The sequence below is a fragment of the Dasypus novemcinctus genome, chromosome 20 (genome assembly GCF_030445035.2).
Source record: "Dasypus novemcinctus isolate mDasNov1 chromosome 20, mDasNov1.1.hap2, whole genome shotgun sequence".
NCBI lineage: Eukaryota > Metazoa > Chordata > Mammalia > Cingulata > Dasypodidae > Dasypus > Dasypus novemcinctus.
In genome coordinates this window covers 29,549,883-29,565,860 of record NC_080692.1, presented here as the reverse complement: position 1 = coordinate 29,565,860, position 15,978 = coordinate 29,549,883, and the positions used below count along the sequence as shown (strand labels likewise).

At 39.6% G+C, this 15,978-nt stretch overlaps 1 pseudogene; it reads left to right on the top strand.

Moving 5' to 3' along the window:
* The window catches only part of LOC101441094 (alpha-2-macroglobulin-like), a 31,972-nt pseudogene extending 17,528 nt beyond the window's left edge, over positions 1 to 14,444 (top strand).
* The last annotated feature ends 1,534 nt before the right edge of the window (positions 14,445 to 15,978 follow it).

Here is a 15,978-nt window from a genome sequence, read left to right as displayed (position 1 = left end):
TCAGCAGCACTGGGAATCTATGCCTGTTTTTGTTGCACCATCTTGCTGCTTCAGCTCTCTGTGTGTGCAGCACCATGCCTGAGCAGGCTACACTTTTTTCACACTGGGCAGCTCTTCTTACAGGGCACACTCCTTGCATGTGGCGCTCCTCTATATGGGGGACACCCCTGCATGGCACGGCACTCCTTGCATGCCTCAGCACTGCTCATGGGCCAGCTCATCACATGGGTCAGGAGGCCCTGGGTTTAAACCCTGGACCTCCAATGTGGTAGGCAGACACTCTATTCATTTTGCCAAATCTGCTTCCCTACTCATTACATTTAGTTCATATTAGTGAGACCATGTAATATGTGTCCTTTATTTCATTCAGCATAGTGTCCTCAAGGTCCATCAATGTGGTCATATGCATCCGGATTTCATTTCTTCTTCCAGCTGAACAGAATCCCATTGTACGTATATACCATATTTTATATATCCATTCATTGGTTGATGGAAACTTGGGTTGTTTCCATTTTTAGCAATTGTGAATAATGCCAAAATGAACATCAGTGTGCAAATGTCTGTTTGTGTCCTTGCTTTCAGTTCTTCTGAAGCTATTCCTAGTAGTGAGATTGCCAGCTCATATGGCAGATCTATATTTACCTTCCTGAAGAACTGCCAAGCTGTCTTCCACAGAGAATGCACCATTCTACATTCTCACATCCTTTCCAGCACTTATAGTTTTGTTTTATTTTATTGTCTTTTTTTAGAAGATACATAGATCACACAAAATATTACATTAAAAATTATCAGCAGTTCCCATATACCCCACTCCACACCCCCCATTCCTCCCACATCAACAACCTCTTTCATCAGTGTGGCATATTCATCGCATTTGGTGAATACATTTTAGAGCACTGCTACACCACATGGATTATAGTTTACATAGTAGTCTACACTCTCCCCCAGTCCATTCAGTGGATTATGGCAGGATATATAGTGTCCTGCATCTGTCCCTGCAATATCATTCAGGACAACTTCAAGTCCCAAAAATGCTCCCATATCACACCTCTTCTTCCCTCTCCCTGCCCTCAGCAACTCTGGTGGCCACTGTCTCCACACTGGTTTTTAATCACGGACATTCTTTAAGGTGAGAAATGATATTTCATAGTATTTTGATCTGCATTTCCCTAATAGCTAGTGATGTTGAGAATCTTTTCATGTGCTTTTTTGTCCATTTGTATTTCACCTTGAATAGGGAAACGCAACTCATTTTTTAATTGGGTTGATTGTCTTTTTCTTGTTGAATTCTATGATCTCTTTATAAAACATGGAAATCAAACGCTTATGTGGTTTCCAAATATTTTCTTCCATTGGTAGGCTGCCTTTTCTCCTTCCTGACAAAGTAATTTAAAGAATAAAAGCATTGTATTTTTTTCCAAAGATTTATTTTTATTTATTTCTTTCCCCTCCCCCCCACCCCAGTTGTATCTTCTCTGTGTCTATTTGCTGCGTGTTCTTCTTTGTCTGCTTCTATTGTTGTCAGCAGCATGGGAATCTGTGTTTCTTTTCCTTTTCTTGCATCATCTTGTATCAGCTCTTCATGTGTGTGGCGCCGTTCTTGGGCAAGCTGCACTTTCTTTTGCACTGGGTGACTCTACTTCCAAGGCGCACTCCTTGCACATGGGGCTTCCCTACATGGGGGACACCCCCATGTGGCACGGCACTCCTTGCGTGCATCAGCACTGAGCATGGGCCAGCTGCACACAGGTCAAGGAGGACCCAGGTTTGAACCTGGACACCCTAACCACTAGGCAAAGTCTGCTTCCCACATTGTATTTTTAAGAGGTTCCATTTATCTGTTTTGTTATTGTTGTTGCTTATGCATTGGGTATGAGGTTTAAAGAAACTGCCACCAACACAAGATCTTGAAGATGTTTCCCTCCATTTTCTTCTAGGAGTTTTATGATTCTAGCTTTTATATTTAGGTCTTTGATCCATTTTTGAGTAAATTTCTGTGTAAGGTGTGAGGTAGAAATCCCCTTTCTTTCTTTTGAGTATGGATATCCAGTTCTCCCAGCATCATTTGTTGAAAGCCTGTTCTGCCCCGGCTGGGATAGATTTGACAGCCTTGTCAAAAATCACTTGTCTATAGATGTGAAGGTCTGTTTCTGAACCATAAATTTGGTTTCATTGGTCTATATGTCTATCTTTATGCCAGTACCATGCTGTTTTTACCACTCCAACTAAGTAATATGCTTTAAAGTCATGAAGTGAGAGACCTGCTGTTTCATACTTCTTTGTTAATATGTATTTGGCTATTTGGGGCTCCTTACCCTCCCAAATAAATTTGATAATTCACTTTTCCATTTCTCCAAAATTGCTGTTAGAGTTTTTTGGGGATTGCATTCAATCCATAAATCAATTGGGATAGAATTGATACCTTAATGATATTTAGTAGTCTTACAATCCATGAATGTGGAATGCCCTTCCATTTGTTTAGGTCATTTTGATTTCTCTTAGCAATGTTTTATAGTTTCCTGAATACAGGTACTTTACGTCCTGGTTAAATTTGTTCCTAAATATTAGATTCTTCTAGTTGCTATTATAAATGAAATTTATTTTCCGGGCTTCTCCTCAAATTGATCATTAGTAGTGTAAAGAAAGGCTACTGATTTTTGGATATTAACCTTATATCCTGCCACTCTACTGAACTCATTTATTAGCTCTAGTAGCTTTCTTTTTTACTTTTCAGGATTTTCTTGGTAACATCATATCCTCAGTGAACAGTGAGAGTTTTACTTCTTCTTTTCTTATTTGGATGTCTTTTTTTTTTTCTTACTTAATTGTCCTAACTAGAACCTCTAGCACAATATTGAATAACAGTGGTGACAGTGGGCATCCTTATATTGTTTCTAATCTCAGTGGGAAAACTTTCAGTCTTTCACCATTGAGTACAGTGTGAGCTGTAGGTTTTTACTTTGTCTGTTTGGGGGTTTGTTTTTTTTAAGATTTTATTTTTTATTTATTTCTCCCCCTTCCCCCCCACCCAGTTGTCTGCTCTCTGTGTCCATTCACTGTGTGTTCTTCTGTGTCCACTTGTATTCTTGTCAGCAGCACTGGGAATCTGTGTCTCTTTTGGTTGTGTCATCTTGATGCATCAACTCTCTGTGTACGCACCACCACTCCTGGGCACGCTGCACTTTATTTGCTCGGGGCAGCTCTCATTACAGGATACTCTTCTTGTGTGGGGGGCTCCCCTGCATGGCGGACACCCCTGCGTGGCATGGCACTTCTTGTGCACATCAGCGCTGTGTGTGGGCCAGATCACCACATGGGTCAGGAGGTCCTGGGTTTGAACCCTGGACCTCCCATGTAGTAGGTGGATGCTTTATCAGTTGAGCCAAATCTGCTTCCCATTCAGGTTTTTCATATATGCAGTTAACCATATTGAGAAAGTTTCTTTCTATTCCTATCTTTTGGAGTGGTTTTATCAGGAAAAGATGCTATATTTTGTTAAATGCCTTTTCTGCATTAATGAAGACAATCAAGTGATTTTTCTTCTTTAATTCATTAATATGGTGCATTACACTGATTAATATTTTCTTGTGATGAAACTACCCTTTTATACCTGGAATAAAACCCATTTGAATTTATGTATATTACTTTTAATGTGCTTTTGGATTTAATTAGCAAGTATTTTGTTGAGGATTTTGCGTCTATATTCATTAGAGAAATTGATCTGTAATTTTCTTTTTCACAAAATCTTGGTATTAGAATGATGTTGGTTTTAGAGAATGAGTTTGGTAGCATTCTCTCCTGTTAAATTTTTGGAAAAATTTGAACAATAATGATTTTAAACCATCTGGACCTGAGCTTTTCACATTGGGGAGGTTTTTGATCACTGTTTCAATCTCTTTATTTGTGTGTGGTTTGCTGAGATCTTCTATTTCTTCTAGGGTCACTGTAGGTTTGTGTGTTTCTAGGAATTGGTCTATCTGTTCATAATACTCTCTTGTGATCCCTTTTATCTCTGTGATCAGTAGTACTGTCCCTCCTCTTATTCTGATTTTATTTATTTGCATCTTCTCTCTTTGTCAGTCTAGCTAAGGGTTTGTTGATTTTGTTGATCATCTTAAAGAACCAACTTTTGCTTTTGTTTATTCTCTCTATTGTTTTTGTTATTGCTGTTGTTTTCCAGTTCATTTATTTCTGCTCTGATCTTTGTTATTTATTTCTTTCTGGATGGTTTGGGATTGCTTTGCTGTTCTTTTTCTAGTTCCTCCAGGTGTGCAGTTAGGTCTTTGATTTTAGATCTTTCTTCATTTTTAAAGTAAGCATTGAGGACTATAAATTTCCTTTCATCACTCCTTCACTTAATCCCATTGGTACTGATATGTTGTGTTCTCATTCATCTCAAGATATTTACTCATTTCTCTTGCAATTTCTTCTTTGACCCTCTGATTAAAGAATATGTTGTTTAATCTCCACATATCTGTGAATTTTACCTTTTTTCCATCCATTATTGATTTCCAGCTTCATTCCATTTATGATCAGAGAAAATGCTCTGTATAATTTCAATCTTTTTAAATTTATTTAGACCTGTTTTTGAAACAACACGTCATCTATCATGGAGAAAGATCCATGAACACTTGAGAAGAATGTATGTTCTGCCATTTGGAGGTTTAATGTTCTATATATGTCTATTAGGTTGAGTTCATTGATCATATTATTTAAGCTCTCTGTTTTTTATTGATCCTCTTTCCAGATGTTATATCTGATGTTGAGAGATATATAGAGAGAGGTATATATTATCTCTATTATTGTAGAGATATATATTTCTCCCTTCAGTTTTGCCAGTTTTTGCCTCCTGTAATTTGGGGTATCCAGGTTAGATGCTGTGACAATTTGATATTGTTTATGAATTCCAAAAATATATTTTGGATTATGTTTGTAAACTGGTCTCTTCCTCTGGGAGTGATAAAATTATGATTAGGGCTTTGATTGGGCACCATCAGTAGTATGTTGAGTCCCTGCTCCCTTGTGGGTGGGAACTCACAGAGAAACTGCACTACAGAGAAGGGAGGTTGGAGTTTTGATCCTGGAGCCCAGGAAGTAAACACACAGAGAAACAGATACATGAGGAAAAAGAGAAGACTCTATTAGACATGGTAGATGCCCTGGGAAAAAAGACAAGCCATTCACCTGATAGTCTACAGCTGGCCTTGTGGAGAGAGAAGAGTAACTGAGCCTGGAGAGAAACAAGCCCCAGGAAGAGAGGAACCCAGAAAGCCTGAACCCTGGCAGATGTCAGCAGCCATCTTGCTCCAACATGTGGCAAAAGACTTTGGTGAGGGAGTAACTTATGCTTTACAGCCTGGTAACTGTAAGTTGCTACCCCAAATAAATATTCTTTATAAAAACCAACAGATTTCTAGCATTTTGTGTTAGCACCCCTTTGGCAAGGTGATGATGTAACAAAAAAGACACGAAGGGGAGAGTCAAGGTTATGCACAGCAGAGACCAGGAACTGAGGTGGCACAATTGACAGGGAACCTCTCTCCACATCAGAGGTCCCCAGGACTAAATCCTAGAGGAGAATCCTAGAGGAGAAAGATGAGAAGAGAAGACAAAAAGAAAAATAGATACAGAAGATCACACAGCAAATGGACACAGACAGGAGAAACAGCAGGGCAAGGGGAGGAGAAGGGGGAAAAGTAAATAAATGAAATGAAATTTTAAAAAAACAAACTCCAACCTCCCTTCTCTGCAGTGCAGTTCCTCCCACTGACATTGCCCAACTGAAGACCCAATCATCATTTAATCAAGTAAAAGTGAAACCTCTGAATCCAATATTTTCTAATATGCCCAGAGGGACAGACCAGTTTACAAACATAATCCAATATCTATTTTTAGAATTCATAAACCATATCAAACTGCTACAGGGAGTCCAACCCATTAATATTTAATGGTATTACTGTAAAGGTATTACTTACTAAATCCATTTTATCCTTTGACTTTCCATTGCCATATCTTACTATTGTCTATCTTTTAACCCTTTTAGTTACCCTTAATAATAATCTTTATTTCTACTCTTCTCCAGACCTCTCTTTCCTTTCTATTCCTTTTAGGCTGCAGCACTCCTTTTTGTATCTCTTATAAATCCAGTCTCTTGATGACATACTCTCTGTTATTGTTTGTTTTTTAATCTGTGAAGACTTTAAGCTCACCCTCATTTTTAAAGGACAGTTTTGCCAGATAAAGAATTATTAGCTAGCAGTTTTCCTCCTCTTGGTACCTTTAATATTTCACACCCCTGCTTTCTCACCTCCATGGTTTCTGATGAGAAATCAGCACTCAGCCTTATTGAGCATCCCTTGTGTGTGAGGAATTGCTTTTCCCTTTATCTCTGGCATTTAACATTCTGAATAAATGGGGTTTTGGAGTAGGTCTTGATTCAGATATATTGTGTTTAGAGTGCATTGTTCTTCTTGGACATTTATATTTATGTCTTTCATAAGAGTTGGGTAATTTTGGGTCAGTATTTCCTCTTTCTGCTCTGTTTCTGTTCTTTTCTCCTTCTGGGACACCCATAACATGTATGTTGGTACATTTTGTGCTGTCATTTAATTCCTTGAGAACCTGCTCCATTTTTTTTCATTTTTTTCTCTCTCTTCTTTTGTTTTTTCACATTCAGATGTTCTGTCTTCCAGTTTGCTTATTCACTCCTTGTCCAATTCAAATCTGCTGTTACATGCCTCTAATGTACTTTTTTTAAGATTTATTTTTATTTATTGCCCCCCATCCTTGCTGCTTGCACTTGCTGTCTGTTCCTTGTGTCCATTTGCTGTGCCTTCTTCTATGTCTCCTTGTCTTCTCTTCTCATCTTCTCTTTAGGAGGCACCAGTAACTGATCATAGGGCCCTCCAACATGGGAGAGAGACACCCAATCCCCTGAGCCAACTCATCTCCCTGGTTTGTTGTGTCTCTCATTTTCTTTTCTTCTCTGTCTCTTTTTTCTTGCATCATCTTGTTGAGTCAGCTCACCACATGGGCCAGCTCACCTTCACCCCAGGAACCAAACCTGGGACTTCTCATATAGTAGACAGGAGACAACTCACTTGAGCCACATTGCTTCCTGGTAATGTATTTTTAATCTAATTCATTTGTGTCTTTCATTCCCATAAGCTCTGTTACTTTTCTTTGCAAGCTTTCTTTATGCTTACCCAGTATCTTCTTAATATCCTCTCTCCCCTTAGCCATATTTTCCTTCAACTCCTTCATTTGATTCAGGTGATTTGTGTGAACAGCATTGATTAGTTGTTTTAATCCTTTGTCTCATCAGGACTTTTAATATGTTCTTTTAGCTGGGCCATATCTGCCTGTTTCTTAGTATGACTTGTAATTTTTTCCTGTTGATTAGGCATCTGTTTATGTTAATGAATTTACTCTCTTGGTAACCTCTCTCTTGCCTAGTGGTTTCTATTACCTGTACCACCCTGATTTGAAATTCACTTCATTATATCACTCTTCTGTCTGAATGGATAATCTTCCTCATGGTATTAAACTATGCCAAACAAATACAAGCATATTTGTTTCCTCGTCATCCAGTCCTATTATCTGAAGGACAACAACAAGATTTAATTTTAATGAGAAATAAGAAAGGGTTCTAACAGAAAAGGTCCCCAGGGGCCATAGAATGGTACCAGTGAAGAGGTTAATAAACCACGGATAGGACTGGAATTATAAATTTTTCCTTTTATTTTATCAGAGTACAGAGTACAGTATGACTAATAACTGATGATTAGCTTGGTGTCTTTTGGAGGCACTTGAATGTTTCTAAACATCAAAATCAGAAGAGAATTCAGTGATGGGAGATAAAGGAAGACTGTAGTTTTGTGGAAAGATGGTGGGTGGCATTGTGATGGCAGTAGCAGAGAAAAGGAATAGAAAATACCAGATGAGCCTTGTTCATTTATACATTTCCCACATGCTATAGGAGAACTTGTTTGCTTTAAGGCAAGCTGCCTAGGGGAATTAAGTGAACATTTTGATTCTGAAATATATAAAAGATTGAAATCAGTCTTGAAATTAGGATTCAAGAGTTCAAATGAGGGAGGATAAAACTCCCATGGCATATTTGTAATAGTAAAAATGACTTTGGGAAGAATCCAAGCCACCAAAAGTTTATCCTATCTTGGACTCTCACACTCATCTCTTCCAGGACATAGTTTTGGCTATTCATGTTTTGTCAAATATGCAGCAGCCACTTTCACCAGAACTGGGAAAGCTGTTTTGGTGACCATCCAGTCTTCAGGAACATTTTCTACAAAATTCCAAGTGTAGAATACCAATCACCTATTACTATTACTCGTTACCAGGCCTTCCTGCGGAGTACAGCATAGAAGTGGCAGGGAATGATGAGTGTATATTCAGGTAAGACTCTTAAGGAGTATTGGAGAGATTCAACTGTTAACCCTCCTCCTATTTTATTCTATTTTGGAATGTCTATTTTATTCTACTCTGGGCAAGTGAAGGGCAAATCAGGAGAAATGAAATGGTAACAGATAGAGAGATCCTGGTCTATTTTATTCTACTCTGGGCAAGTGAAGGGCAAATCAGGAGAAATGAAATGGTAACAGATAGAGAGATCCTGTGAATAGTGAACTGGAAAGAAACTATTTCTACTCTTAATGTTCTACAGATAGCTCTGAAATACAATGTTTTCTTGGAGAAGAAAAAGTCTGCATTCACTTTGCTAGTATAGAAAATCCCCCAATCTTGTAAGGGGCCCAAAGCCCACCACAAGCTCCCAGATCACATTAGGCTTCAGGTAAGAATATCTGTCTCTGTTACCCACTTCCAAAAATATTTATTACCTAGAACTCTTCAATCAGTAGATTCAGAGAGACCTAAGGTAACTCTCTTCATTAATAAGTTTTTACCTTGTCTATCAAAAAAATTAATATCTTCACCCCTGTGAACAATAATTTTTAAAATTATAAGCTATAATTAGTCTGACTCCAAGATTCTTTTATTATCCACTGTCAGTGTTAAAGAATAAATAATTCTGGGAAGCACATGGTCTGAGAAGAGGGATCATAAGGAAGGCCTTTTGGGAAAGCTCATTCTGTCTGTTCACATTAGAAAATTCCTATTTTAAATTCTCTTTCATCACTGCAGGCCTCTCTGGGACTGGGAGAGTCAGAGGCAACAGTATGTATGTGTGTGTAGGGAAGTGGGGAGGGAGCTGGGAAATGAGAGAGAGAAGAGGAGGCCAGTGATTATGGATTTGTTTATATTAAAATGGAGTTATGAATATTTCTGCTTACTACAAGTAAACATTCTTTTCCACGAACAGGCTTGTTCATCTAGAAGCTATGTTGAAATTTGCTGGTTAAAAATAGGGAATGTTCACAGGGGTTGGTCAGTGATTTTATTAATCACACCTTAACATGAAAGTATGCACAAAAATAGATGATGATGAAAATAAACAGATAGATAGATAGATAGATAGATAGATAGATAGATAGATAGATAGATAAATTTTCATTGTTTAAATTTCTCACTACTGGAAGGAGCCTCTGCTCTGGTTCTTCAGGTTCCTAAATTCCATATCACCATTTACAGATGTAAGCACCATTAGTTTGAGATTAAATGCTATCAGCCAACTAAGAACTATTCCTCAAAGGAGGAAGTCTGAGTTGTGCCAAAGAAAAAAAGAGAATCAAGCCCCCTAGTTCCAGATTACTCCCTTTCCTTTTTCAGGTTACCAAAAAGACACTGAGCTTTGCTTCCACTGTCCTTTAAGACATCCCTGTACGTGACCTGAAACTGGCCTTGGTGAAAAGTCTGTGATTACTATGAGACAGGTGAGTGAGAGAGGACAAGGGATCCTAAATCCTGGTAAATTAGAGTTTGGTGGACATTTATGACTAAGTCCTATAGTCAAATTATTCTGGTGCCCATAATTTGTTCCTGACACTTTGGCTTCCAGATCTACAATGCAAAAACTACCTGTGGCATAAGCTATCGATGACTATTTACTGAGTTTATTACTTCAAAATGTCACAAGATACTAAGAATTTTACAAAGAAGTATTTACAGATAAAGAGATACATACATCTCAATATAACAAGGCAAAGCAGTAAATAAGAGCCTAGTGAATTATACAAACAATGATAGCAAGATATCAGAGATGAGGAGAGAACTATCACGTGGGTGGTCAGTCACTGAAGGCTAAACAGAAAGCAATCCTTGAGTCAGAGGATAAAGGGTGGGTATTATTCTCATTAGTGAAGAGAAACATGCAGAGTGTTTCAGACTAGGAGAAAAGCGTAAGAAATATCATGAAAGAAAAAAGAAATGTGGAAGGGGAACTGAAAGGAAACACATCTGATCGATTGTCATAGAAACAAGCTTCAATTTGCCCCAGAGAAGGGAAATACGTCAGTGGTATCAAGAGTGGGCCATGTTCGTCGTATTTCCTCAGAGAGCTGGCGTTTCTGCAGTGCTACAGTTTCTGAGTCCGTAAAGTTTACAGTCCTAGGATGGCAAAGTCTCACCAGAAAACTTTGCCCATTGAAGCTCCCACTCTTGAACTCTTCTCCCTTTATGTCTTTCAGATGAAGCAGCTTTTGCCGAATACAGGGCCCCTGCAAGACAGGTAACTAGTTTGTATGCCATGTCCCGAGCCTTCATTTTGCTCTCAAAGCTACTCCTCCTAAACACAAAATTATCTTCAGCTTTTTTCAGTTGATCTCAGAGTCTCTCACTGAATGGTTTCAAAGAAATAGATATCTTGGGAGAGGAGCCCTCACTCTGTGGAAGACTTCTCTAATTCCACTTACACCCTTTATCAGAAGAGTCTTGTTGATTATAGGATGGATATTTGATGGATCCCATTCTAACTCATACTCAGTTTGGTTTCCTATAGCACACACTGCTCTCCATGTCTAATTAGAATGATACTCACTCCTTGACAATCTTTCAATCATCTTGCTCACTTACTTCTCTCCAAAGACACAGAGCAAGGAAATGTTTGATGCCATATCTATAAACAGTGCTTTTCTAGATTCCCAATACCCAGGACTCTTTAAAAGTGTTGTTTTATCTCTGAAATACAATACTGAACAAGCTCATTAAATAAATATCTGTTTCTAAATAGTCTCTACAATTAATTCTTTCTCCATTCAATGCAAATTCACTCCATGCTCACTTAGTGCCTTGTATTTATAATGAATAAATAATGCTTGTATAATTGAGGTAATAGCAAATACTGTAAAATTGGGAACCATTCAGAACAACCTCAATACTGTGAAATCTCAGAATATGGAAAATAATATAGTAACAATCTGAGAAAACTTTCTCAAAAAAATTTTTTTGATGGCAGACTGGTGACCAGAAGGCTATAAAGTATATCTCCATGGAAACACTTTTTGCAAAGGCAAAAGGAGGGGACTTTATGCCAGGTAAAAAGAGTGGCCTAGCTAGATAGGAGTTCCATATTGCAGAGTTGTAGAAGGAAGGGAGGAAGGGAGGAAGGGATGGATGGAGGGAGGGAAAAAGGGAGGGAGGGATAGAGGAATGGAGGATAAAGTGGGAGACAGAATAATATGATGACAATTTCACTGAATTATGAATTAGTTGGCCTGAATTCTAGTCCAGGCCATTGGTAAGATTTTGGGCCAATCACCTACCCTTGGATATCAATTTCATATATGAAAGAGAGTCTGAAAAATTTTGGAGAAGTGACGAAAGGTTTCTGAGGAGATAGTAAATGTAGGAGTACAAAAAAGTAGCTAATTAAAAAAGAAAAGAAATGCCAATACTGAGTTTCTGTCATCTGCTAGGCACTGTTCTAAGCCTTTTATTTGTATTATGTAATTCATCCTCACTATGACATATGATGTTATTATTCATCCCAATATTAAATGAGAAAGCAGAGGTGTACAGAACAATCTTTCCCAAGCTCCCAGGAATAAAGGAGGCAAGATTTGAACCTAGGCATTCTAACTACACTCTTACTACTTCCCTTTACTACTTAGCTGTGGGCAAGAAGATTGTCTCTTCCTTTGAGATTTCATATGATGTGTGAAGCTGGATGTAGTGAGAAAGATGTGTTCAACTAAAGAGAAAAATATATGGGAGCAGGAGAAGCAGCAAAGGCAGAAGTCAGTGTTTCTGGAAGACTCCCAGGTAAGTTCATGTCTAAGACCATCTTTCATCACCATGTAGCAATTGTCTCTTTCCTGTATGAGGCACGTAAGAGCAGTAGACTATAACCGACATTGCCCAGAACTTGAATGTGTCTTTCCCAAAAGTCAAACTACACTGAAGGAGGAGAATATATAACACCTACCCAATCTCTTGCTTAAAACCTCTTTATATGAAGATTATGTTCCCTTATTTTCTTTGTTTCCAGAGTACAGAAAGAAATGAGTCCCTCAGTACCCTGAAAGAGCTAGTGGACTTTTGATTTGATAATATCATGGGGCCCATGCAAGATTCCTTCCTGAGTGATGGCAATACGCGAGTCAGAGAGCCTCCACCCTCAATGCTGGAGCTGGCCATGCCCAGAGGCCCTCATACAGGGCATGTGGCATCCCTCTGCTGTTCACTCCAATCACAAGAGAGCTCCATTAGCTTGGAGGCCAAATCTGTTTGGACATATAGAATCCGACCTTCAGGCAATGGGCTAGAAGCAAGATTCCACGAGCATTGTATTTGAGGGAGAAGAAAGGAGCAGGGAAAACCCTGTGATTGCTCTCTGCTCTTGATGCTGTGATATTCTTGTTTCATTGCAGTAAAAAGAGTAAGACCTAGGACAGAAAGTAGATGCAACCCCCAGTTTGGACCCACACTAAGAGGGTTAGCCCAGGTTGAAAGTTAAAAAGGCATGACATTGTGTGTCCTGCCATGGCCCACTGGGTAGACTGGGGGAGAGTATAGACTACAATGTAGACCACTGTCCATGTGGTGCGGCAGTGCCCCAAAGCGTATTCACTAGGTGCAGTGGATGTGCCACGAGGATGGAAGAGGTTGTTGATGTGGGAGGAGTGGGGCAGGGGGTGTGGGGTTATATGGGGACCTCATATTTTTTTAATATAACATTTAAAAGAAAATGAAGAAGAAAGAAAAGGCATGACAGTATGTACTGTTATGGTAAAAGAGAAGCTTGAGAGATCATTTGGGACTGACTTATGAAAGGTATTAAAGGAAGTCAGCACTTTATCCTACAACTAGTAGGAAACCAATGAAACCTTTCCTAAACAGATTTGGGTTAAGGTGGCAACACCTGGTAGAAAGTGACTTAGAGTAGGAAGAGATCAGGTGGCAAGATTATTGCAGTTGTCTTTATTTCTCATGAAAAATATTCCTGGAAAATGACTCTGAGAATATTCTACTTCTTAATACTGTTTTCTTTAATTCTTACCACTTAGGGAAAGCCAAAATGTTTGCACCAATATGGCAAGCTCTAGACAAAAATGGGAAAATCAATTAGATTGTGTATATATGGTAACAGAAAAAAAAAATTTTTAATCCCTGGAGTTACCCTACACAAATAGGGCGGTGGGGGGGAAGGTTCTACAAAGAGATTTTAGGACTTGGGCCTGCTGTGGACATCAGGTTCAGCTGCCTAAGCAATTTTTTTCCAGAGTCCATTTTTGTTAAAGCCATAATTGGCACTACATGATAAGCCAGGATCAACTCCTAGGGTTTTCCCTGGGTGGATATGTAATCCTGATCTGAATTGGGATGAGGGATGGGGGGGGGGGGGGGGGTTGTGGAGAAGGGGGTACTGAAAAAGGTTAGGCACACACTAATGGGGTTTTAGAGAACAGATACACGTGAGACATGTACAGCATATGCCAGCTTCATGTCTCCTATCCTGAGCATTATGGTGAGAAACCATCTTGAATATTCTGCAGAAGTTTTTGAAAAAATGTACTTCTGCTACATTTCTTAGCAGAAGCTTGGAGACCTCCTTTTTCATGTGCAGTAATAAAAGGCAGCCACAGGGTGGCAGCAAAGGTTTAGCAATATGAGAATCGCGCCAGTATTGGTTATAAAAACCTTGTAAAAATAAAGGAGCTGAGCAAAGGGACAAGGAGAGAAGTAAAATGATAGTGGAAACTTAAAAGGTGACAAAATAAGATTACCTAGCCACGTTGTCCTTGCCCATGGATAGAAGTGCATTCATAACTCTGGGGATTGTTACCCGAAGGTTTTTAGATTCCGTGTGCACTTCCAATATGCATTTCTCTGCCTTCTATAAGGGAAAGGTAAACGTGATTCTAAACCGCAACCCACTGAACTGAAGGAAAGTTGCGTCTCAGTCGTCCTTGGCTCTTCGCTCCTGGCTATCTACTGACATCCGCCTGTGGACCACAGGTGTGAGCAGAGCCCTGCTGCCTCCTGAGGTTCTGGCGAGAATCCAGGCCGTGCCTCCTCCTGGCTCCTAGGGGCTCCTCCTGGCTCCACCTCCTGGTGGCTGCCGGCCACTCTGACAATGCTAGGCTTGTAGCACATCGCTCCAGCCTCTCTCCCTGTCTTCACGTTGTATGTGTTGGTCACTGTGTGCATGTCCCCAAAGTCCCTCCACCCTTATAAGGATGCCTCTGATTGCAGATGCCTCTGATAGTTTATCCAGGGCCCACCAGGATAAACTGGGATAAGCTCTTCCCCTCAAGAAGCTTTCTGAACTCTACATTGTTAGGTATTCTCATCACTATTGAGCTTCTTCTTATTCGCTTCCTCCTCTTTGACTTCTTTCCAGTCTCAACTGCTTTTAACAATCTTTATGTATATTTTAAAATCTGAACATATCTGTTTTTAAGTGATTTCCAGAAGAACAAAGAACATATGCAGACATGTTTAAACTCGTAGCCTCAATACTCTTTCAACTGCTTTCTGTGTTTCTTCTTGTACATTTTGTTTCATGCTCCTTACTTCTGCATGGTATTCCACTAAAATAGTGTGTACCTACTGAATTACTTTATTTACTGCTTTAGTGATGGATAGCCGTAAATAACAGTGCTCTGGACATAACCTGATACGGTTTTTTTTTACTAAATGCTTTTCTTCTTTTTTTAATTTGTCTTTTTTTTTATGTTACTTTAAAAAAATATTAGGTCCCAATATACCCGCCCACCACCCTAACCCCACTCCTCCCATAACAACAACCTCCTCCAACATCATGGGACATTCATTGCACTTGGTAAATACATCTCTGAGCACTGCTGCACCACATGGTCAATGGTCCACATTATAGTTTACACACACCAGTTCACCCAGTGGACCATGGGAGGACATACAATGTCCAGTAACTTTCCCTGCAGCACCACCCAGGACAACTCCAAGTCCTGAAGATGCCCCCACATCACATCTCTTCTTCCCACTCCCCACCCTCAGCAGCTACCATGGCCACTTTCTCCATCTCAATGCTACATTTACTTCCATTAGTAATCACAATAGTTCCAGAATAGAATATCAGTAAGTCCACTCTAATCCATACTCTATTCCTCCATTCTGTGAACCTGGGATGGTTATGTCCACTCCACCTCTGTATTGAGAAGGTGCTTAGATTCCACTTGGATGATGGATGCAATTCTCCTGTTTGCAGTTGTAGGCATTCTTGGCTCCCTGGTGTGGTGGTTGACCTTCATCTCCCTGTTAGCTGGCTGGGGTAAGTCCAATAAACCAGAGGGTAGGAGTTGCAAGTTTATTGAGGCTCAGGACCTGGCTATCACATGGACATTCCAGAGGTTCAGGGACCCTGAGTATACACTAAACCCCAGCATCAACCACAGGTCCGGTAAAAGTGACAGGAGAGGCTTATGAACAAAGATCACATCTGAGTCCAATTCCATCATACTCAGGACCACAAACTCCAAAGTAGGGCCAACTGACATGGCACTGAAGTCTATCTGCCATGACCATAGAACCTGTGGGTCTCTGTCACCCTCAAAAAAACCAATACCTAGGGTTATATCTACT